This window comes from Phyllobates terribilis, unplaced genomic scaffold, assembly GCF_046119375.1.
Source record: "Phyllobates terribilis strain yellow unplaced genomic scaffold, ASM4611937v1 Scaffold_8__6_contigs__length_399053987, whole genome shotgun sequence".
Taxonomy (NCBI): Eukaryota; Metazoa; Chordata; class Amphibia; order Anura; family Dendrobatidae; genus Phyllobates; species Phyllobates terribilis.
In genome coordinates, this window is record NW_027362768.1 from 395,930,736 (window position 1) to 395,953,905 (window position 23,170).

The window sequence follows — 23,170 nt, forward strand, 5'->3', positions numbered from 1 at the left end:
TTAAATTGGCATTTGAAGAGTGGCGACATGGGTTGGAGGGGGCAGCCCATCCTATAACCTGTCATATCTTTAGTCTGCTAAACGTCTTAATCCTAGGCAAGCTAGATGGTCCCTGTATTTTACTAGGTTCAATTTTGTTGTCACTTTCCATCCAGGGATTAAAAACATCAAGGCTGATGCTTTGTCCCGGAGCTTCCCTGGTGGTGGTGACCATGAGAATCCTGCCCCAATTTTGCAGAAGGGGCAGTCATTTCGATATTGTACCCTGACCTGGAGGGTGAGGTGTTGGAGGCTCAGGGGGACGCCCCTGCCTCCTGCGCTTTGGGGACGTTATTTGTACCATCTAATCTGCGTCGTAAAATAATCAGGGAACATCATAACTCGGTGCTTGCTGGACATCCAGGTGGTAAGGCAACTGCGGACCTCCTTTCTCATCGTTTTTGAGGGCCGGGATTGCATCATGATGTGGTTGAACATGTGTCTGCTTGTAGTGTTCACCTACTAAAGTATCAAATATCCGTCCGTCTGGTCCCCTTCTTCCGCTGCCTATTCCTAGCAGTCCATGGACACACTTGTCCATGGATTTTATTACTGACCTACCGGTATCTGCAGGTAAGGCTGTGGTCCTAATGGTTGTAGATAGGTTCATAAAATGGTTCACTTCATCGCATTACCGGCACTTCCGAATACCAAGACTCTTGCTCAGGTATTTAAAAATTAGATTGTGAATCTTCACGGCGTTCCCTCCGATGTGGTGTCAGATTGGGGAACCCAGTTTGTTTCTAAGTTCTGGAAAGCTTTCGTTCACCTAACCACAGACACGTGGACAAGTGCTTGTGGGCAGGGACGGTACATCTCGCTGATGGCACACTGGGTTAATATAGTGGAAGCTGGGACCCAGTCGGACCTTGGGACGGAACACATCCTCCCGACGCCGAGGATTGTGGGCCCTGGGTTGCCTCCACAATATACAGCTCCTGCACCTCCTCCTCTTCAGCCTCCATCTCCAAAATGACCACATCAGTCGCAAGCTGGAAGCACTGCAGCACTGCCTCGGCCAAGCGGCAACAGGCTGTGCTGAAGCTAATATGCTTAGGTGACAAACCGCACAACGCTAAAGAGTTGTGGACAGCTCTGAAAGAGCAGGCAGATCTGTGGCTCACACCGCTGCACCTACAGCCAGGCATGGTCGTGTGTGACAATGGCCGGAACCTAGTGGTGGCTCTGAGGCGAGGCGAGCTCACACACGTACCATGCCTGGCCCATGTGCTTAACCTTGTGGTTCAGTGGTTTCTTAAAACCTACCCGGATCTGTCGGATCTGCTTGTCAAAGTACGCCACCTGTGTGCCCACTTTAGAAAGTCAGCTACAGCTTCCGCCTCCCTTTCCGTGCTTCAGCAGCGTTTATAGCTTCCTGCTCACCAACTGATCTGCGATGTCCCCACACATTGGAACTCTACATTGTAGATATTGGGAAGGATTTGTGAACAGAAGATGGTGTTATGATCTGCAACATGTACTAAGGAAAGATAAGGGAAAGCTGTCCCTACAGTAAGACTAAGCTGAATCCCTACGATGTAGCGGGCTGCCTGTTCCTAGTGAATAGACCCACCTTAGTCCTCGGCTAGTCTGAACGAAGACCTATAGAATTAAGGGAGGGGTCTCTAAAAGAACTAAGGACTGGGACAAAAATGTGACACCTCCTAAACTGAGAATTTGTTGCAGAACACAAAAAGACAAACTGACAAAAATGTACTAGAGGTCCCAGAGGACCAAGCGAACTTGACAGAGAAAGGCACCGAAGCACCAGGCGGGTTCTAACAGTACCCCCTCTTTTATGAGGCTCCTCCGGACTCTCCAGGCCCAGGCCTATCCGGAAACCTCCTGTGGAAAGCTTTAACAAGCCTAAGAGCAGAGACATCATCCGTCCTTACCCAGGAGTTGTCTTCGGGACCGAAACCCTTCCAGGAGACAAGATACTGTAATCTCCCTCTATGCCATCTAGAATTCAAGATACGAGAAATTTCATATTCGCCGTCTTTCACAACAGGAGGAACTGTGACAGTGGCGTCCCTATCAGATACATGAGCCTTTTTCAACAAGGAAACATGAAACACAGGATTAATCTTCCAGGAAGTAGGGACATCCAACCTAACAGCAGACGGGTTAAGAACCTGATGCACTTTAAATGGACCCACAAACTTAGGACCCAGTTTTTTAGAGGGAATCGTCAACCGCAGGTTCTTCGAGGACAACAAAACCATGTCACCCACAGTAAACAAAACCTCCTTATGTTTCCTGTCAAAATACTTCTTGGACTTCTTGTTAGCCTCTTGAAGGTTGCAACATACATTAGTCCAAACTCTCTCCAAATCATTAGAAAAATTCTCCTCCTCCGGCACCGCCGACCCCAATTTGGAGAACGAACCAAAAGACGGATGTCTCCCAGTACAACAAAAAAAAGGAGAACACCCAGGATGTATGATTATTAAGAGCAAATTCTGCGAGAGGCAGAAACTCAGACCACACCTCTTAATTGTCCGCCACAAAACAACACAAAACTGTTCAACATCCTGGTTCTTTCTTTCAGTCTGTCCATTAGACTCAGGATGATAACTAGACGAAAATGACAAATGGACTCCCAACCTGTCACAAAAATCACGCCAAAAGCGAGCCCCAAGCTGAGGTCCTCTATCAGAAACAATATCCGTGGGAACGCCATGGAGGTTGACAATCTCCTTAACAAACGCCTTAGCGAGTGTCTTGGCGCAGGGCAACTTAATGAATGGAACCAAATTACACATCTTACTAAAACAGTTCACGACCACCCAGATGACAGTAAAACCCTCGGACACAGGAAGATCAGTAATAAAATCCATTGTGAGATGCGTCCAAGGCGCACTAGGAACCTCCAGAGGGCAAAGCAACTTTGACCTAGCACACACAGTACATTGATGCACCCACTTGATGACTTCCTTCTGCCATCCAGGCCACAAAAAAGTGCGACTGATAAGTCTCTTAGTCTCCGAAATTCCTGGATGACCTGCCAACCGAGACTCATGACACTCCACAAACAAATCTCTCCTAAAGGTTCTAGGCACGAACAACCTCCCATGGGGAGTGTTAGATGGAGCATCATCTTGAGCTTTCAGAATCCCATTCTCCAAAACGGAGTCCAATGCCGCCACCACAACTCCTTTCTGTAAAATGTTCTCCTTCTCCTCGGCACTGACCGTAGGAGAGAAGCTGCGACATAAAGCATCGGCTTTAACATTCTTGGTACCAGGGATATAGGTAACAGAAAAATGAAACCGAGAAAAAAAAAGTGGAAATCTAGCGCCTTCCAAAAAATGATGGCAATGTTCAAACGCAAGTTTAATAGCCAGCAACTCCCGATTTCCAACATCATAATTCAGTTCGGTTTCTGAAATTTTTTTCGAAAAGAAGGCACAAGGCTGTACTCCACCCTAGTTCTCCTGAGACAAAACTGCTCCGACCCCCACCGATGAAGCATCGACCTCGACCAAAAAAGGCTTGGTCTCATCAGGGTGCATAAGGATAGGGGCAGAACTGAACCTCTCTTTGAGATACTCAAACGCTTCAATGGCCTCAGTAGTCCACTGGGCCGTATTCGCACCTTTCCTGGTGAGATCGGTTAGAGGTTTAACAATTACAGAAAAATTCTTAATGAATTTCCTGTAATAATTGGAAAAACCCAAAAATCTCTGTATAGATTTCAAACCAATAGGCCTAGGCCATTCCTGCACAGCCTGAACCTTCACAGGGTCCATCTCAAAGCCCTCGCTGGAGACAATGTAGCCCAAAAACTAATTTTCTGCACAGCGAACTCACATTTCTTCAGCTTAGCAAAGAGTGAATTATCACTCAATAACTGCAAAACTTCACGCACACTCTGCCAATGGGACTCTAGATCCGGTGAGTAAATCAAAATGTCATCCAAATACACAACCACATTCTTACCAATCAAAGGTCTCAGGATGTCATTAATAAGGTTCTGAAAAAATGCAGGTGCATTGGTAAGACCAAAAGGCATCACCAGATTCTCAAAATGACCTACCGGAGTGTTAAAAGCAGTTTTCCATTCATCACCCTCCTTCACTCGTAACAAATTGTATGCCCCCCGGAGATCAATTTTGGAGAACCACTTGGCCCCCACTAACTGGTTAAACAAGTCAGGAATTAACGGCAATGGGTAGGAATTGCGTACGGTAATTTTATTAATTTCACGAAAATCCAGACATGGACGTCCTTTTTTTTAACAAAGAAAAATCCAACTGCCACAGACAACTCACGTGACCGCAAAACACAAGATGGAAAAAAGAAACAGGAGGGTTCTAACAGAGGGCAGCTGTTGACTTCCAACATCGACAAGGCCATAGGTATTCAGATCAGACTCCACACATAAAACCTCAGGAGTGGACATGGATGTCAGACATTTGTACCATCCTCCAAAACTTTGAGGACTCCAGAAGCAGGATGATGATGCTAATTATGGCATCATCGCCGCTCACCATCCTGCTTCTCTGTCTTCTGAAACCCTCTCTGCTCACAATTAAAGAGAATGCATTGCTGGCTGAGCACGATGAGATGGAGCAAGGAACCATACAGGGTGATTACACACAGCCCAGCCTCATCCCATCCCAACATGGATTGGGTGACAATGAGGAGGAGGAAGAACAGGAGCTAGTTTCATGCGCTATAGACGGTACTACCTGCACAACTGTCATACCGTCTGTTCAGCGTAGATGGCCTGAGGATAGGGAGGAGGAGGAAGAGGAGGTGGATTAGGAGGAGAGCATGCTCAGTCATCCTCTTGGTGATGACACGGAAGTCTTGCCTCTTTGCAGTCTTGCACACATGGCTGAGTTTAAGTTACACTGCCTTTCCTGTGACCCTCGCGTTGTCCAAATTTTGGGTGACTGTCATTCGTTATGTATGGTTGTCCTGAGGAAGAAGTCGGTGGACTCTGAAACGCCTAGACAATAAACCTACATTTTTATCCATACTAATGGTTTGTCGTGACTCCAGAGAACGCAGAAACATCTCCCATTCCCAGCATCTATCTCTGACATATTCATAGGAAGCTGCAGCATCTGGGTCCAGGCTTTATAGGTATTGTGTCCAACACAACCCTACTAGGTGAGCAGCTTGTAATACTTCTGCAACAATTATTAATCGAATAAGACTCTATTGCGCTCTTGCATTTTTTTATTACTGGTTGGTGACACTTCTAGACCCACGCTACAAGGAGAACTTTCTGTCTCTTATTCCCTTGCAGGACAGGCCTAATAAAATGCGGCAGTATCAGAAGGCCCTTGTTGCGGAATTATTTAACAAATTCCCATCTGAAAACGCTGGCGGCAGAGGTCACAGTTGTTGGACAACCAAGGAGTACAGGCAAGAGAGACACAAATGCAATCCAGCAGAGGCAAGGGAACAATGTCAAAGTTCTGGGACAGTTTTCTCAGACCCTCCCATCGCACAAGCCCTGAGGCGCGGGGTATTCTCCCAAGGAAGGTAAAGTTTCGGAAGATGGTGAGGGAGTACCTTGCCGACCGTACCAACGTCCTCCATGATTCCTCTGTGCCTTATAATTATTGGGTATCCAAGCTGGACACATGGCATGAACTGGCTCTCTATGCCTTGGAGGTCCTGGGTTGCCCTGCCGCTAGCGTTTTGTCACAGTGGGTTTTTAGTGCCGCTGGTGGAATTATAACTGATAAGCGCATCCGCCTGTCAACTGAAAATGCTGACAGGCTGACTCTTATAAAAATGAACAAGGGCTGAATTGGGCCTGACTTCTCAACATCACCAAATGATAGCAGAGTGATATAAACTCAAATACAGTGTCTTTTTAGGGGGGAGGTCTAACTCTATTCCCATGCACCTCTGTCTTTACACCCAGACATAGGTATACGCTTCCTGATTTTGTCTATTTGCTCTTGTCCTCCTCCTTCTCCGCATCCTCATCCTCCATCACCATATCACCACTATATGTACCATATCAACATATCTACGTCTCTTGCAAGGGGCATTGGAGTTCCTCCAAATTTTTGGCAGCCATTGCTTCACTGCATAGGCAAATAGTATGGGAGATCCACTTCCTAATCATAGGAACATTGTTTTTAGGAGGCTCTCTGACCTCTATGTCTCTTGCAAGGGGCATTGGAGTTCCTCCAAATTTTTGGCAGCTGTTGCTTCACTGCATAGGAAAACAGTATGGGAGACCCACTTCCTAATAATGGGAGCGTTTTTTGCAGGAGGCCCTCCAACCTCTACGTCTCTTGCAAGGGGCATTGGAGTTCCTCCAATTTTTGGCAGCGGTTGCTGCACTGCATAGGCAAACGTATGGGAGTAGTACCCTTTTGGAAGTGCATTGAGGTGAAGGGTACATTGCTGGAAAAGGAAAAAAAAAAAAAAAAACTCTTTAAATCTCTTAGTTTGCGAGTGTGAACGAGCTGCGTGTGTCCGGAGCGTAAGTGCGAACGAAAGTAAGTGTGTGACTTGTTTTTCAGTGAAGAGGTATTGGGAATCCTGCAGAAAATACCTGTGTGAATTGCGGTGAGTGGCTGCATTGTGACCTGCTGAGTGCTTTTCTACCTGTTTAAATTTATTGGGCTTTTTAAAATCTATTTTCTCACTACAGTTTTAGTTTCTTAGTTTACTACCTGTGTATTTAAGGGTTAACTACATTGCACTAAAATCCTGAGGTGTAGATTTACTCACAAGGGGTTAATTAAGGGGAAGGGGTCATAATTAAGGGTTTATAAGGGGCAGCTGGTTGGACATCAAGTCCTTTGGAAGTGCATTGAGGTGAAGGGTACATTGCTGGAAAAGGAAGAAAAAGAAAAAAAAACTCTTTAAATCTCTTAGTTTGCGAGTGTGAACGAGCTGCGTGTGTCCAGAGTGTAAGTGCGAACGAAAGTAAGTGTGTGACTTGTTTTTCAGTGAAGAGGTATTGGGAATCCTGCAGAAAATACCTGTGTGAATTGCGGTGAGTGGCTGCATTGTGACCTGCTGAGTGCTTTTCTACCTGTTTAGATTTATTGGGCTTTTTAAAATCTATTTTCTCACTACAGTTTTAGTTTCTTAGTTTACTACCTGTGTATTTAAGGGTTAACTACATTGCACTAAAATCCTGAGGTGTAGATTTACTCACAAGGAGTTAATTAAGGGGAAGGGGTCATAATTAAGGGTTTATAAGGGGCAGCTGGTTGGGCATCAAGTCCTTTGGAAGTGCATTGAGGTGAAGGGTACATTGCTGGAAAAGGAAAAAAAAAAAAAACTCTTTAAATCTCTTAGTTTGCGAGTGTGAACGAGCTGCGTGTGTCCGGAGCATAAGTGCGAACGAAAGTAAGTGTGTGACTTGTTTTTCAGTGAAGAGGTATTGGGAATCCTGCAGAAAATACCTGTGTGAATTGCGGTGAGTGGCTGCATTGTGACCTGCTGAGTGCTTTTCTACCTGTTTACATTTATTGGGCTTTTTAAAATCTATTTTCTCACTACAGTTTTAGTTTCTTAGTTTACTACCTGTGTATTTAAGGGTTAACTACATTGCACTAAAATCCTGAGGTGTAGATTTGCTCACAAGGGGTTAATTAAGGGGAAGGGGTCATAATTAAGGGTTTATAAGGGGCAGCTGGTTGGGCATCAAGTCCTTTGGAAGTGCATTGAGGTGAAGGGTACATTGCTGGAAAAGGAAAAAAAAAAAACTCTTTAAATCTCTTAGTTTGCGAGTGTGAACGAGCTGCGTGTGTCCGGAGCGTAAGTGCGAACGAAAGTAAGTGTGTGACTTGTTTTTCAGTGACTTTGGATTCAGGGAGTTTGGAAGGGAGGACTTAGGACTGAATTGCTGACTGTATTTCATTCTTTCTTTACTTTACTTTTTACTTAATTAATCCACCTGACCTACTTAGCTGATTCCCCCGTCCATACTTGATACTTAATTGATCCTCCGTCCATACTTAACTGATCCCCCGCCGATATCTAATTGATACACTTGCACATCCCTAATTGATCCCCGTCCATACACCTATATATAAATAATTGTGTTTTGTACTTGTATATATATACTGACTGTATCCCCATATTTAGAATGACGTCCATGTTGGCCGGAGCCGTGCAGTGTACATCTTGCGCAATGTATGCATTCCGTGAGCATCCGCTAGAGGATCCATACTGCTGCGAGAGATGTGAGCATATCGTGCACTTGGAAGCCCAAATTCTGGATCTAAGTGCTCAGATAGCGGTACTGAGGAGCATCGACAACATGGAACGGAGTTTGCTGCTCACCGAGCAGACACTCAATGGGTCAATACTGGGGGTGGAGCATAGAGGGGAAGTGCAGGCTGAACAGGCAGGGAGCTGGATAACAGTTAGGAGGGATAGAGGGAAGAAGTACAGGAAGGCTGGTTCAGAACCGGCATTATTGGAGCACGACAGATCCTCTGATCGCCGGGGGAGTGTATGCTCCAGTAATGAGGGGGAGGGGGGAAGTGTAGGGCAGGCAAGACAGGTTCTGGTAGTGGGTGACTCTATTATTAGGGGGACAGACAGGGCAATCTGTCACAAAGACCGGGATCGCCGAACGGTGTGCTGCCTCCCTGGCGCTCGAGTCCCGCACATCGCGGATCGGGTTGACAGGTTACTGGGTGGGGCTGGCGAAGACCCAGCGGTCATGGTCCACATCGGCACCAATGACAAAGTGAGTGGTAGATGGAGGGTCCTTAAAAATGATTTCAGGGACCTAGGTAGGAAGCTTAGGGCAAGGACCTCCAAGGTAGTTTTCTCAGAAATACTACCAATCCCGCGAGCCACACAGGAGCGCCAACGGGAGGTTAGGGAGGTGAATAAGTGGCTAAAGAGTTGGTGCAAGACAGAAGGGTTTGGGTTCATGGAGAACTGGGCCGACTTCGCGGTCGGCTACAGGCTCTACCGTAGGGACGGGCTGCACCTCAATGGGGAGGGTGCAGTGGTGCTGGGGAAGAAGATGGCTAATAGGTTGGAGGAGTTTTTAAACTAGAGACGGGGGGGGGGGAACCAAGGAAATAGGTGGGATGTGAGGCAAGCAAGGGGGAAGGGGAGAAGTGAATATAATGAGGGTGGAGAGGGGGGTGGGGATAGTACAGTTAGATCGTTAGAGAAGAATAGGATGCTAAATAACCCCAAAGTTTTATCTTGCATGCTGACCAACGCAAGAAGCCTGACCAATAAGGCGGATGAGCTGCGGGCGCTTATATCGGAGGAGAGGTATGACATCGTAGGTATAACAGAGACTTGGCTAGACGATAGCTACGACTGGGCGGTAAATTTATTAGATTATAGTTTATTTAGAAGGGACCGGAAACAGGGGAAAGGCGGAGGAGTCTGCTTATATGTAAAGTCATGTCTAAAACCCAGACTAAGGGAAGATATAGGAGAGGGAGAAGAGTAATCGAGTCCATGTGGGTAGAGATAGAGGGGCAAAAAATAATAATAAAATATTACTGGGGGTCTGCTATAAGCCACCAAATATAACAGAGGAGAATGAGAATCTGCTATTAGGACAAATAGACAAAGTAGCAAAACATAATGAAGTGATTGTTATGGGGGACTTCAACTACCCGGATATTGACTGGGAAACAGAAACCTGTAGATCTCAGAAAGGAAAAAGGTTCTTGACAAATATTAAGGATAATTATCTCTCCCAACTAGTGCAGGAACCAACGAGAGGGAAGGCCGTGTTGGACTTAATATTGACTAATAGGCCTGATAGAATAACTGAGGTACAGATAGGGGGGCACCTAGGTAATAGCGACCATAATATTATCGACTTCAAAATGCTCTTCAGTAGGGTTATCAATAAGGGAACAACAAAAACATTAAACTTTAGGAGGGCGAAGTTTGATCAGCTGAAAGAAAGCCTTCAACTTATTGACTGGGACAAAGTTCTTAATCAAAGGAATACGAATAGTAAATGCGAAACCTTCAAAAGAATTCAGAATACTCAGTGCGAGAGGTATATACCGTATGGGAATAAAAGGGCCAGAAATAAGAGGAAACCAATATGGTTGAACAAGAACGTAAAAGGGGCGTTAAATAGCAAAAAAGAGGCATTCAAGAGATTAAAACAGGAAAACAGTAAGGAGGCACTAAAGTGTTACAAGGAAAAAACGAGAACCTGCAAAAAACAAATAAAAATAGCGAAGGAGGAAACAGAGAGACGTATTGCTAGGGAAAGTAGATCAAATCCCAAACTGTTCTTTACGTATATAAATAGTAAAAGGATTAAATCGGATAATATTGGACCGATAAAAAGTGAGGAAGGCAAAATCATAGAGAAAGATGAGGATAAAGCTAATCTATTAAATAATTTTTTTTCGACAACTTTCACAAAGGAAATCGAACTAACAGGAGAAATGAGAAGTGACAAGCTTAATCCTCCACTAAGTATGACAAATCTAACCCAAGTTGAGGTACAGAAACGCCTCAGTAACATTAAAATAAACAAATCACCAGGACCTGATGGCATACACCCACGGGTACTAAGGGAACTAAGTAATGTCATAGACAGACCGTTATATCTTATATTTAAGGACTCTGTTGAGACTGGGTCTGTGCCACTTGATTGGCGACAGGCGAATGTAGTGCCAATATTCAAAAAGGGAGCGAAAAGTGATGCCGGAAACTATCGGCCGGTGAGTCTGACGTCCGTTGTGGGCAAAATTTTTGAAAGCTTCATTAAAGAGGCAATTACGGAGCATCTTGATGCTAATAATCTTTTAATCCCGAACCAACATGGATTCACGAGGAATCGCTCCTGCCAAACAAACCTGATTGACTTCTACGAGGAGGTTAGCTCTCGAGTAGATCAGGGGGAACCAGTGGATGTCGTGTATCTCGACTTCTCAAAAGCGTTCGATAGCGTGCCACATAATAGGTTGGTATACAAAATGAGAATGATGGGGCTGGGGGAAAATGTGGGTAGTGGGTAGCAAACTGGCTAAGGGATAGAAGGCAGAGGGTGGTTATAAATGGAATATACTCAGATTGGGTAAGCGTCACTAGTGGGGTACCACAGGGGTCTGTACTAGGCCCAATGTTATTTAATATCTTTATTAACGACATAGTCAACGGGATAAATAGTAAAATATCAATATTTGCAGATGACACAAAGTTATGTAAAACAATTAATACAAAAGAGGACAGTGCAGACCTACAGAGGGATTTGGATAAGCTGGGTAGGTGGAGCATTAAATGGCAAATGAGGTTTAATGAGTAGAAATGTAAGGTCATACATATGGGAAGGAAAAATGGAAGTCACCAGTACTCACTGAATGGGAAATCATTGGGGAATTCAGAGATGGAGAAGGACTTGGGCATCTTGATTGATAGCAAACTAAATTGGAGTGCCCAAAGTCAGGCCGCTGCTGTAAGGGCAAACAGGGTAATGGGATGTATCAGAAGAGGTATAGCTGCAAAGGATGAGAACATTGTTCTTCCACTGTACAAAGCACTTGTCAGACCACACTTGGAATACTGTGCTCAGTTATGGGCCCCAATATATAGAAAGGAAATAAACGAGCTTGAAAAGGTACAAAGGAGGGCAACAAAATTAATAAAGGGAATGGAGGGACTGCAATACCCAGAGAGGTTGTCAAAACTAGGACTATTCAGCCTGGAAAAGAGAAGGTTGAGGGGGGACATAATAAATGTGTACAAATATGTTAGGGGACAGTATAGAGACCTTGCCCGGGATTTGTTCAAAAGGAGGGATATTACGGTAACAAGAGGGCATTCACTAAGACTGGAAGAGAAAAGGTTTCAGCACCAGCATAGGAAGGGGTTCTTTAGGGTAAGAGCAGTGAGAATATGGAATTCACTGAGTGAGGAGACGGTAATGTCGGATTCACTACACCAGTTCAAGCGGGGACTGGATGCATTTCTAGATACCAGGCAGATTTCAGCATATACTTAAAAATAAAATAAAATAGTAGGTTGATACAGGGATTTATTCTGACTGCTGGTTTCAGAGTCGGGAGGGAATTTTTCCTCAGGTGAAGATTGGCCAAATCATTTGGGGTTTTTGCCTCCTCTGGATCAACTTTAGCAATTACAGAACTAACAGGTCGAACTTGATGGACGCAAGTCTTTATTCGGCTTTACAAACTATGTTACTATGTTACCCTCTCCTTTCTAATGGGAATATGTCATTACTGAGGCCCACCTCTATGTGTCTTTAAATTGTTCGTGTTTTTTTTTTCTAAATTTTGGCAGCCGTTGGACTCACTGCATACCCTATAACTGAATAGCAGACCCTCTCCTTTCTAATGGGAACATGTCATACTCTTTACTGTGGCCCAGCTGTATGTCTTTAAATTGTTAGTGTGGTTTTTCCCAAATTTTGGCAGCCCTTCCAGTCACAGCATGGGTATTACCACTATAGGAGACCCGCTCCTTTATAATGGGAACATTTTTTTTACTGAGACCCTCCTCTATGTCTCTTCAAAGGGGCATTGAGTTGCATCCAAGCTTTTGGCAGCCCTTGCAGTCACTGTATACGCAATAACAGTATAGGAGACCCATTCATTAATAACGGGATCAACAAAACCTAGCCGACTGCTGGCTCATTAAGAATAGTAAGGGCCACCTGATGGCCCTATAAAAATAGTCTTTGTGACTTTCAGAGTCCCTCCATCATAAATGAAACAGGATGTGTCTGATGATGAACCCTAAAATGTTAAAAATCCTGGTGAATGCATTTGTCTTGGTTGAAAGCAATGCAAAAGTGCTACGTGTGAACATAGCCCAAGTTGTGGAGGAGCATTTTTGTTTTTAGTTATTTATTTTGTCTTATATACAAGTCATTACTTGGAAAGGATGTTCCTTAACATATTTCCCAGGAAAATTCATTTTGCTTTTATTTTTGTATGTTTTATTGTGAGTCCGTAAAAGTGGCGTAATGCCTCTGATTTATGTTGACCGCAGTGACCTAGGAGTCAGAAATGCTTCCAGGGGTCTTCCCCATGCTGTTCCCATGTCATTTGAGCACTGTTCCCATCGATTTTTAGGCCCTCTGCAGACCACCAGGGGGTGTCGCCGGAAAAATGCTCGAGTTTCCCATAGACTTACATTGGACTCGTTACTCGGTCCGAGCACTACAGCATTCCAATTTTCTCGACTCGAACAACGAGTATCCAAGCATTTTAGTGCTCGCTCATCACTAGTGTTTATGATCCCGGTAGGAAAGATTTTAGAGTCCTACCTCTACCATTCTGTGTTATACAGTATGTTCATGTGTACCCCCCAGGGGTAAATGTTTTTTCAGCCCATGCACTTAGTGCATGGGCATTATCAGTATAGGAGACACACTCCATAACAATGTTAACAATGTTTTGAATGAGGACCTCCTCTACATCTCTTCAAAGGGGTATTGGAGAGCATCCAAATTTTTGGCAGCCCTTGCAGTCACTGCATACGCAATAACAATATAGGAGACCCGCTCCTTTATGATGGGAACATTTTTTTTTACTGAGACCCTCTTCTATGTCTCTTCAAAAAGGTATTGGGGTGCGTCCAGATTTTTGGCAGCCATTGTAGTCACTGCATACCCAATAACAGTATAGGAGACCCGCTCCTTAATAATGGAAACAGCAAAGCAAAGCCAGCTGATGGCCCTCTAACAATAGTGAGGGCCGACTGCTGGGCCTTTAACAATGGTAAGGGCCGACTGATGACCCTGTAAAAATAGGTTTTGTTACTTTCAGAGTCCCTCCTTCATAAATGCAACAGGATGTGTCTGATCATGTCTCACATACCACATGGGCAGATAAGGTGGTAAAATGTTAAAATGACATTTACTGGTGAATGTATTTTTCACCATTGAAAGCAATGCAAAAGTGCAAAAACGCATGAAAAACACTATGTGTAAACTTAGCCCAAGGCTCGGAAGAGCATTTTTTTGCCTTATATACAAGTCATTACCCTGGAAAGAATGTCCCTTAACGTTTTTCCAGGAAAATCCATTTTGGCTTTGTTTTTGTATGTTTTATTGTGAATCCGTAAAAGTGGCGTAATACGCTGACAACATTGTTCACAGCAGTGGCTTGGGAGTCAGAGATGCTTCCCGGAGTCCTCCTCATGCTGGTCCCATGTCATTTCAGCACTGTTCCCATCGATTTGGACAATTTTTAGGTCCCCTGCAGACTTCCACTGGGGGGCCAACTGAAAAATGCTCGAGTTTCCCATTGACTTATATTGGGCTCGTTGCTCGGGTCGAGCACCTGAGCATTACGATTTGCTCGACCAGAGCAACGAGCACCCGAGCATTTTAGTGCTCACTCTTCACTAATAATTTCTTTTTTTACTAATGTGATACATACAGCAAGCCACATCTCAGCTTGTCATTTTTTTGCGCAGAGATTCAGCTGTAAACAGGGTTCGTCCACAGTAAAAAAAATTGAATTTCTTCTGTTACTACCGTGATGTATACTGCAAGTCACATCTCAGCTTGTAATTTTTTGGTGCTGAGATTCAGCTGTATACAGGGCATGTTCACAGTAAAAAAAATCTAATTTCTTCTGTTACTACCGTGATACAAACAGCAGGCCACATCTCAGCTTGTATTTTTTTTTGCACAGATATTATGCTGTTTACAGTCCTCATCCACAGTAACAAAAATCTAATTTCTTCTGTTAGTACCATGATACTTTGCACTGAGATTCTGCTGTTTCCAGGGCTCCACAATATAAAATCAAAATTTTGGTTGCTAATAGCGTGCTCCAGCCACACTATCTGAGCAAAGAAATACTGATTGGTAAATTACTAACAGGTGACTCACAGGTCTGGGCATAGGCTTATTAAACAGCTGGTTTAGAAAGGAGAAGGGTACATCCAACTAATTTTTGGAAATGTGAAGACTCTTGATTGGGCCTCCATCTGCTAGGTTGGCTGTAGTGAAAGAGGTGTCAGTCCCCGTTATACTATTTTTACACTGGTGAAATTGATGCCACTTTGGTGGTGTCTGCCACTAATTTTTGGAAATGTGGAGAATCATGATTGGGTCTCCTTCTGCTGGGTTGGCTGCAGTGAAAGAGGTTTTGATCTCCATTATACTACTTCTACTCTAGTGAAATTGAAGCCACTTTGGTGGTGTCTGCCACTAATTTTCAGAAATGTGGAGATTCCTGATTGGGTCTCCTTCATGTCTGTTGCCTGTAGCAGTAGATCGTCAGGCCTCCACTTACTTTCAGTCAACTACCTGTGTTACTATGCTTAAATTTTTGTACCAATGGTAGTCCATGAAAATTATATTTGTGCCACCTGAGTGTGGCTGATCAGAAAAGTAGCTTGAGCTGTTGCATGAGGTATCAGGGCTCCAAGTACAGCAGACCTACACCAATCCCTCCTTGTCTTAATTTGAAGTTAAATTCAAAGCTGTAAATGCTGGCCCAGGCCCTGATACCTCATGCACGGCCCATGGCTGATTGCTGCTGTGCAATTGGAAAATGTGTACTGTGGGTAAATTGATGCCACTTTTCATGGTGTCTGCCTCTAATTTGAGCTGTTTTGGCAGCTATTGGGCCCCTTTGAAGGTGTTCTGTATGCGTTTAGTTTTGCTTCCCATTGAATCCAATGGGGTTCGGATATGTTTGATGAACTGTTCGACAAACATTGGGAAGTTTGTCAATCTGAATTGAATCGAACCTTCAAAGATTTGCTCACCTCTACTTGCAACCAATTATTCATAGTTTTTGCAACCTTTTGCCTATAGCTATCAAATGGCCTATTTACTGGTGTCCTTTCTTTGTCAACTGTGTGTTGATCCACAGACATTAATGACCAGATGTCAGTGTATTATTACTATTATTATGAAAAAAGGGGGTATACATAGCAAAAACACTTACAATAATTTTAACAATACAAGTCGGCGACTGGTACAGGAGGAGAGAGGACCCTGCCCGCGAGGTCTCACAATCTACAAGGAATGGGTGAGGATACAGTGGGTGAGGGTAGGGCTGGTCGTGCAGCGGTATGGTGGAGCGAGAACCCTGCCCGCGAGGGCTCACAGTCTACAGGGGATGGGTGAGGATACAGTGGGTGGGGGTAGAGCTGGTCGTGCAGCGGTATGGTGGAGCGGTGGTTACTGCAGGTTGTAGGATTGTCGGAAGAGGTCGGTCTTCAGGTTCCTTTTGAAGGTTTCCGTGGTAGGCGAGAGTCTGATATGTTGGGGTAGAGTTCCAGAGTAGGTGGGATACACGGGAGAAATCTTGCATGTGATTGTGGGAAGAAGAGATAAGAGGGGAGTAGAGTAGGAGATCTTGTGAGGATCGGAGGTTGCGTGTAGGTATGTACCGGGAGACTAGGTCACAGATGTATGAAGGAGACAGGTTGTGGATGGCTTTGTATGCACTCTAACTCCACCTACAAAGTACATCCTGATGCTGGCACTGGTGTCAGGACATAATGTTTCATTGCACGTGCCTCAACGTTCAGTAGTGAATACTGCGTGCTCATGCTCACAGAACAAGAACAATTTAATAGGCCGGTGACCCTTAAAATACAGCTGCTGGCCCAAGATCTGCGGTTCCCGGGAATCTGCCTGGGGGTCGGATAAAAGGTCATCGAGGGCCGTAAATGGTCGGTGGGCCTGAGGTTCCCCACCCCTGGGTTAAAGCTTTATCATGTAATGTAGTCATTATTCCAAAATTTTATGTCTTGTCTTATCATGTAAATGAGACCCCAGAGGGCTAATCCGACAGAAAAATGCATCTTTATGCATACTAACTAAAGGCAGTATCACTTTATTACTTGTCATTACTGGAGCGGATAATTGCTGTAATAGTGCCTTGAGGGCCGTAACCAATTTGGAAGCTTCACTTTTCCCCTTTTCCCTTAAATCTCACTCACCCAAGTCTGCAGCTGGAGGAGGAACTCCAACTGAGGGAGGAACTCCGGCACCAGAATGGACGGATGTATATGAAAGGTCCAGACTGGAAGCCCTGGAGGATGCCCTCAGCTCGTGTCTCTCTTTTATATGTACCGACTTTTCTCTTTTCTTATGTTACTTAGATATTGGTACATGATGACGCACCCTTATTTACATTGAGGTTGTGTACCCTTTTTTCTGTGTTCTCTGTTACTTGTGTTAATAAAAGCAAATGCTGAACTATGATCTTTGTCAGTCCTGGGAGACACAATGCACTGTGGTTGTGCATCGATACCCCCCAAAAAAGAAAAGCTCCCCCTCATGAGAGACAACTCTCCGACATGAGGTTTAGTATATTTGTTCTGTTTATCCCTTTTTATTCTATGTGATATATACTGCATTGTTTTGTCCATTTTGTATCATCTTTATATATTTTTATAAACACTGCCTACTTTTAAGATTAAGTATATAAAATTGAATAGCTCAGTTCCTCAGGGGTGTACCACACCCTTGAAGCAACACACTATCTGTAATGGGTGTCCAATTGGCCTATATAAACAATAGGTGGTGGCAGCAGCTAGTTCCTTTTATTATTGTGGAGTTTGGCAGTGACTGTACCAGGGTGTATATATAGATATATTCCATGGGCTGAAATCTTATGTGTATATACTATACGCTCACTGTGAGATCCCCAATAACTGGCCTAGTAGTGAAAACAGCTGCGGCCTTGTCCATCACTCGCCAGTCAATTGCGTAATTCTCCTGACGATTGGAGGCGGCGGTGTGTTGTTCATCGTTGTGGAATCTGCGTCATCTCTCCGGGTGTTCTCCTTGAATAATTGGTGCCAGTGGTGGGATCTGTGCATGATCCCCCTGCTCTTTTTAACTTGAGAGGTGCCATAAATGCAAACCATCCATTTAATAGAGCAAATCAAGGGTTCATTCACACGTCCGTGAAGGTCAGTCCACACACACACCGCAAACAAAACCAAGCATCACAGCTTCATATGTTTCTATAAGGCTGTCACACTAAGGTTGAGAGACTCGCACCCAGTCCACGGATTGTGGTCCATGCTCAGTGCATCATGATGGTCAAACATTTAAGTGCTCCAATTAGTAACAGATCTGATTTTTATGCCCAGGGTTAGGTCTGTGACCAGGTATAATATAGGGTTGGCATCTCCATGGTGAGGTAGGTCAGTGACAGGTTAGGGAAGCAGCCACAGTCACATTTTCCAGGTTTTAGGAGCAGTTCAATGAACTTACTGATTCAATATGAGATTTTAGGGCTCAAACAATGCAAACTACCCATAAGAATTGTTTACATGGTTATTATTTGTCCAGCCTTGTAACTGCAACCCAGCAGGACCCAATAGTGTTAAAGGGGTTGTCTACTACTGCACAACCCCTTCTTAAATGTTATAGCACCTCATGTAAGATAATAAAAACGTATGCTCACCTCCTGGACCATGAATGTTGGTGCTGTGTCTACCAGCACTCACATGACATTGTTACAGGGCGTCAGTGCTATGACAGAACAATGGCAGACATTGCATCGGTCGAGGAGACGAGTATAAATATATTTTTCATTTTTCATTTCACATTTGGCATTTTAATATTTAAGAAGGCTTGTCTTACCTGACTTTCTGAGCCTGCTCTCCTGACAGAGAGAATAACTGCAGATCTTACTATCACTACTAACAACTAATTACCTCTTTCCAATTACATACAGATGGGCGCTGAAGACTACCCACAAGACTACAATAATATGAATGATGATAATCATACAGTCGATGACCACCCTTGGCTCCACAGCTTGTTCTCACTCATTGCCTATTCCGTGACTTGTGTCCTCGGACTTATAGGAAATGTGCTCATTATACTCGTGTTTGTGTTCTACGAGAAGATAAAGACTCTGACCGACACCTTTTTGGTGAATTTGGCCATTGCAGACATCTTGTTTCTGCTCACCCTCCCATTCTTGGCATATGAATCGGCACATGCCTGGGTTTTTGGAGACTTCCTGTGTAAGATCATAAGGATCACATACAGGGTGAATTTATTTACGTCCATGCTCACGCTCACCTCAATCATATTTGACAGGTTTATTTCTATCACTAAAGTCACTAAGGCAGCTAAATACCAGGTGACTAAACACAAGTGGCGGTACGGGGTGTGCGTCCTCCTCTGGACCCTGGCTCTGCTCCTTTCCATTCCCCAGTTCATATACAGCAACAGCCGTGACCGGAAGGAATGTTTTGAAGAATACTACCCTCCCATCATGGAGATCGTGGTGGTTTCATTCTAGATGACAGTGGGATTTCTAATTCCCTTGGCCTCAATGGTGCTTTGTTACAGCTTTATTCTCTGGACCTTGGTTAATGCCAGAGGCGTTCAGAAGAGGAAGTCAATGAACATAATTGTGGTCATAGTGGTTGTATTTATAGCTACACAGTTGCCTCATAATGCCCTTGTCCTGGCTAAAGTCCTCAATAAGGGATTCACATCAGATTCCTTTACAATTACGAGCGTTGTAATGGAAGCTATAGCTTACTTCCATGCTTGTCTCAACCCTGTCCTGTACTTTTTTGTTGGTACAAAATTTAGAAAGCATTTTTGGAAAATGCTGAAAGGTTTAGGTCTTAACCGGATGCAAGATGAAACCACAGATCATCTGCGGACGACTGATGGAGACTCCAGAAACGTTTCTGCTTCAACAAACATCTGTGCAACAAGCGTGTAAATGGTTTCTCGGGACGAGCAGACACAATTATGGCTGACGAGTGAAGCAGTTAAAGAGTTATTTCTATTATTGGATAGTGCTTGTAAAAAGTAATCCCTTTGTAAATGTTATTAAAAGGTAAATTGCAAGCCATTCTTGTGATATTATCACTTTTGTTGACAACTTTTTGCCTTGGAGACCGACCACCACTGCTACAGTAAAGTTCAGGATCCATACCGAACACCTAGTGTCCGTGCACAGACCCCAAACACGGACTTCTCCAGGAAGTATATGTTAGTGTTTGTGTTCAGCAGGCTGATGAGAGTATTCATCTGCCAGCACCTGTGCTATAAATAAATTAAAAAAAAAATTATGTGCAGTCCCCTCTATTTTTGCTAACTAGCGCAAGTAAAGCCGACAGTTGCGGGCTGCAGCCCCCAGCTGTCAGCTTTATGATTGCTGGTTATCAAAAATAGAGGGGTCTCAAGACTTTTTTTTAAATTATTTAAATAAAAAAATTAAAAAAATGCGTGGGGTCCCCCCTCATTTTTGACAATCAGTCAAGCTAAAGCAGACAGCTAGGGGCTGGTATTCTCAGACTGGGAAGGGGCCATGGAGATTGTCCCTCCCCCACCTAAAAGTAGCAGCCCGCAGCCGCCCCAGAAAAGGCATATCTATTAGATGCGCCAATTCTGGCGCTTTGCCCGGCTCTTCCCACTTACCCTGGTGTGGTGGCAAGTGGGGTAATATTTGTGGGATTGATGTCAGATGTTTTATGACCGCTGACATCAAGCCCAGGGGTTAGTTATGGAGAGGTGTCTCTAAGACACCCCCATTACTAACTCCATAGTCATATTGTAAAAAATACACAGCCAGAATAAAGTCCTTTAAGTGAAAGAAAGACACAGAGTCCTTTATTTTAAATAAATGCTCCCTGTCCCTATTTTTCCCATTTATTGCTATAAAATGAAAAGTAATAAACCACCATATTCCTCACCTGTCCGCTGAGAATCATAGAAAATATTAAAATCTGTACAGCACCAGGGAGGGGGCATTCACCCCACCTTCCTCTTCCTCTTTCTTTTTTGCAGTAGGACAAGAGCTGGCATTATAGCTGACACTATTAGGCTATGTTCACACGTTGCATTTTTTCAGCATTTTTTTCTGCAGCAAAAACTAATCTCTTGCCAGGAAAGTTTGTTCACGATTTTGCTAGTTTTTTGCTGCGTTTTTCACTGCATTTTTTTCACTACAATTTTGTCTTTTTATGCATGTACATAAAGTTCAGTGAAAAAAAAAATCTCATTCTATTTCATCAGGTTTTGGCACAAAAAACGCTGAAAAAACTGACATCTGTGTTTTTTGGTGTTTTTTTCAGCGTTTTTCACCACCCATTACTTCCAATGGGTGAAAAAGCTGAAAAAACGCTGAAAGAAGTGACATGCTCTATTCTGCAAAAAACATCCAAAGCACAAAATACTGATGAAACAAAAACCAAGGTATGTGCATGAGATTTCTGGAATCTCATAAACTTTCCTGGTAGTGTAAAACGCAGCAGAAAATGTGCATAAAAAAAAGCATAAAAGAACGTTGAAAAAACGCAATGTGTGAACATAGTCTTAAAGTTAGACTTGTATAATGGGCATAAAGAAGTAGGAAATTAATACACAGCAGCTCCTTTTAGGACAAAAGACCCCTGCAGTACCAACACTGGATGTCTTTTGTGCGTAGACAAATAGTTATAAAATAGACAGGCAACTGAGACAGTAGAAGTTTTTTCAGAGAGTTGGACAATAAAAAGGGTACATGTGTTTACTCATAAATAGCAAAGTGGAAGGAGTATTGTCTAAAGATGAGCGAGCCTGTGGATGTTCGGGTTCGCTGGGTTAGACAAAAATACAGTAAAAACCTTGGCTTGGGTCCGAACTTGACCTCGATCTTGATCCTGGACCTGAACCTGCACCCAATACAAGTCAAAGGGGACCTGAACTTCGTTGCTTTAGAATGGATGTAAAATGGTCATAGTTAGGGCTATGGGGCTACAAAAGGAAGATAAATGGGGGTAAGAGCAGGACAATTGCCTTCTTGTCCAGTTAAAATTTTCACCCACAGAGCATGTTTCCACATTTCCCCCACAGAAGCTGATAATAAATTTCACCCACAGAGCATGTTATCACATTTCCCCCACAAAAGCTGATAATAAATTTCACCCACAGAGCATGTTTTCATCTTTAACTGTGAAAGCTGATAAACAATTTCACACCAAGACAATGGGACACACTGCCCCCAACAGCTTAAAAATGTCTGCTCCAGTAGTGTATGTTACAAATGCTGCTGATGAAAAGTTGTTAGTATGATCTTGGGTCGAACTGGCGGTCCACAGCGAGGCTTGTTACCGGCAGTAGTTAGAAATTTCACCAACTGCGCATGGGGCAGAGTACCCTCTCAGAAGCAACTTTCAAATTTCACAATTTACAAAAAAAGTAATATTAGCTCACTTTTGGTGGAAACTCCCTATGAATTTCAGTGTTGTAAGTGAAGGGGGGAGGCACAGGGCCGGTATCAACATGCTGTGGGCCGGAACTGAGTTCTCTTCGCCCTGAGTCCCCTCTTCTACAACCCCTGGCAAAAATTATGGAATCACCGGGCTCAGAGAATGTTCATTCAGTTGTTTAATGTTGTTGAAAAAAAGCAGATCACAGACATGGCACAAAACTAAAGTCATTTCAAATGGCAACTTTAGGGCTTTAAGAAACACTAAACGAAATCAAGATAAAAAATGTGGTACTCAGTAGAGATAATTTTTTTCAGACCAAGCAGAGGGAAAAAATTATGGAATCACTCAATTCTGAGTAAAAAATTATGGAATCATGAAAAACAAAGATACAAAAGAACACTCCAATACATCACTAGTATTTTGTTGCACCACCTCTGCCTTTAATAACAGCTTTCAGTCTCTGAGGCATGTGTGTCACCCTGGCCTGGATGCCACAAATATAATAAAGCTGTGTCTGAGAGCAAGGGGGAGGTTTTCTAGTCAGGGGAACATTAGCATGCAATACCTCCTGTCTCAGGCCAGTAGGGGTAGCAGGCTGCCCCTATAAAAGCTGGAACTGGGGGCAGGGTTAGAGAGAACTGGACGACCTGTCTCAGGACTGAGAGGTGTCCCAGAGCAGAGAGAAACAGTTGTGTTGCACCCTAAGAGGACGTGTGGCAGTAGGAGAGCCACAAGCCAGGGACAAGAGGTGAAGTACGCCTGTCCTGGCAGACAAAGAACCAAATTTATCAGACTTTGGTGTCTGAGGCTGTGAGGATTCCACATCCTGCAGCAGATAACCAGTCCACAGGAGATTGTATGTTCCTTGGCCTAAGAAGCCCGGAGGCTCCGCCACAGCAGAAGGGACCAGCAAAGCCGTACCAGGCCGAGAGTAGAAAGGGACCCACGTTGCAAACCATACGGGCGAGAGGACACGGTGAGCTCGGGAACGTGGGCTGTTACCCTATAAGGAGGAGATAGCCAG

At 43.9% G+C, this 23,170-nt stretch overlaps 1 pseudogene; it reads left to right on the forward strand.

Annotated features, from left to right (window-relative positions):
• The first annotated feature begins 18,659 nt into the window (after nucleotides 1–18,659).
• On the forward strand, nucleotides 18,660–19,670 carry LOC141156615 (C-X-C chemokine receptor type 6-like; annotated as a pseudogene).
• Nucleotides 19,671–23,170: the final 3,500 nt, after the last annotated feature.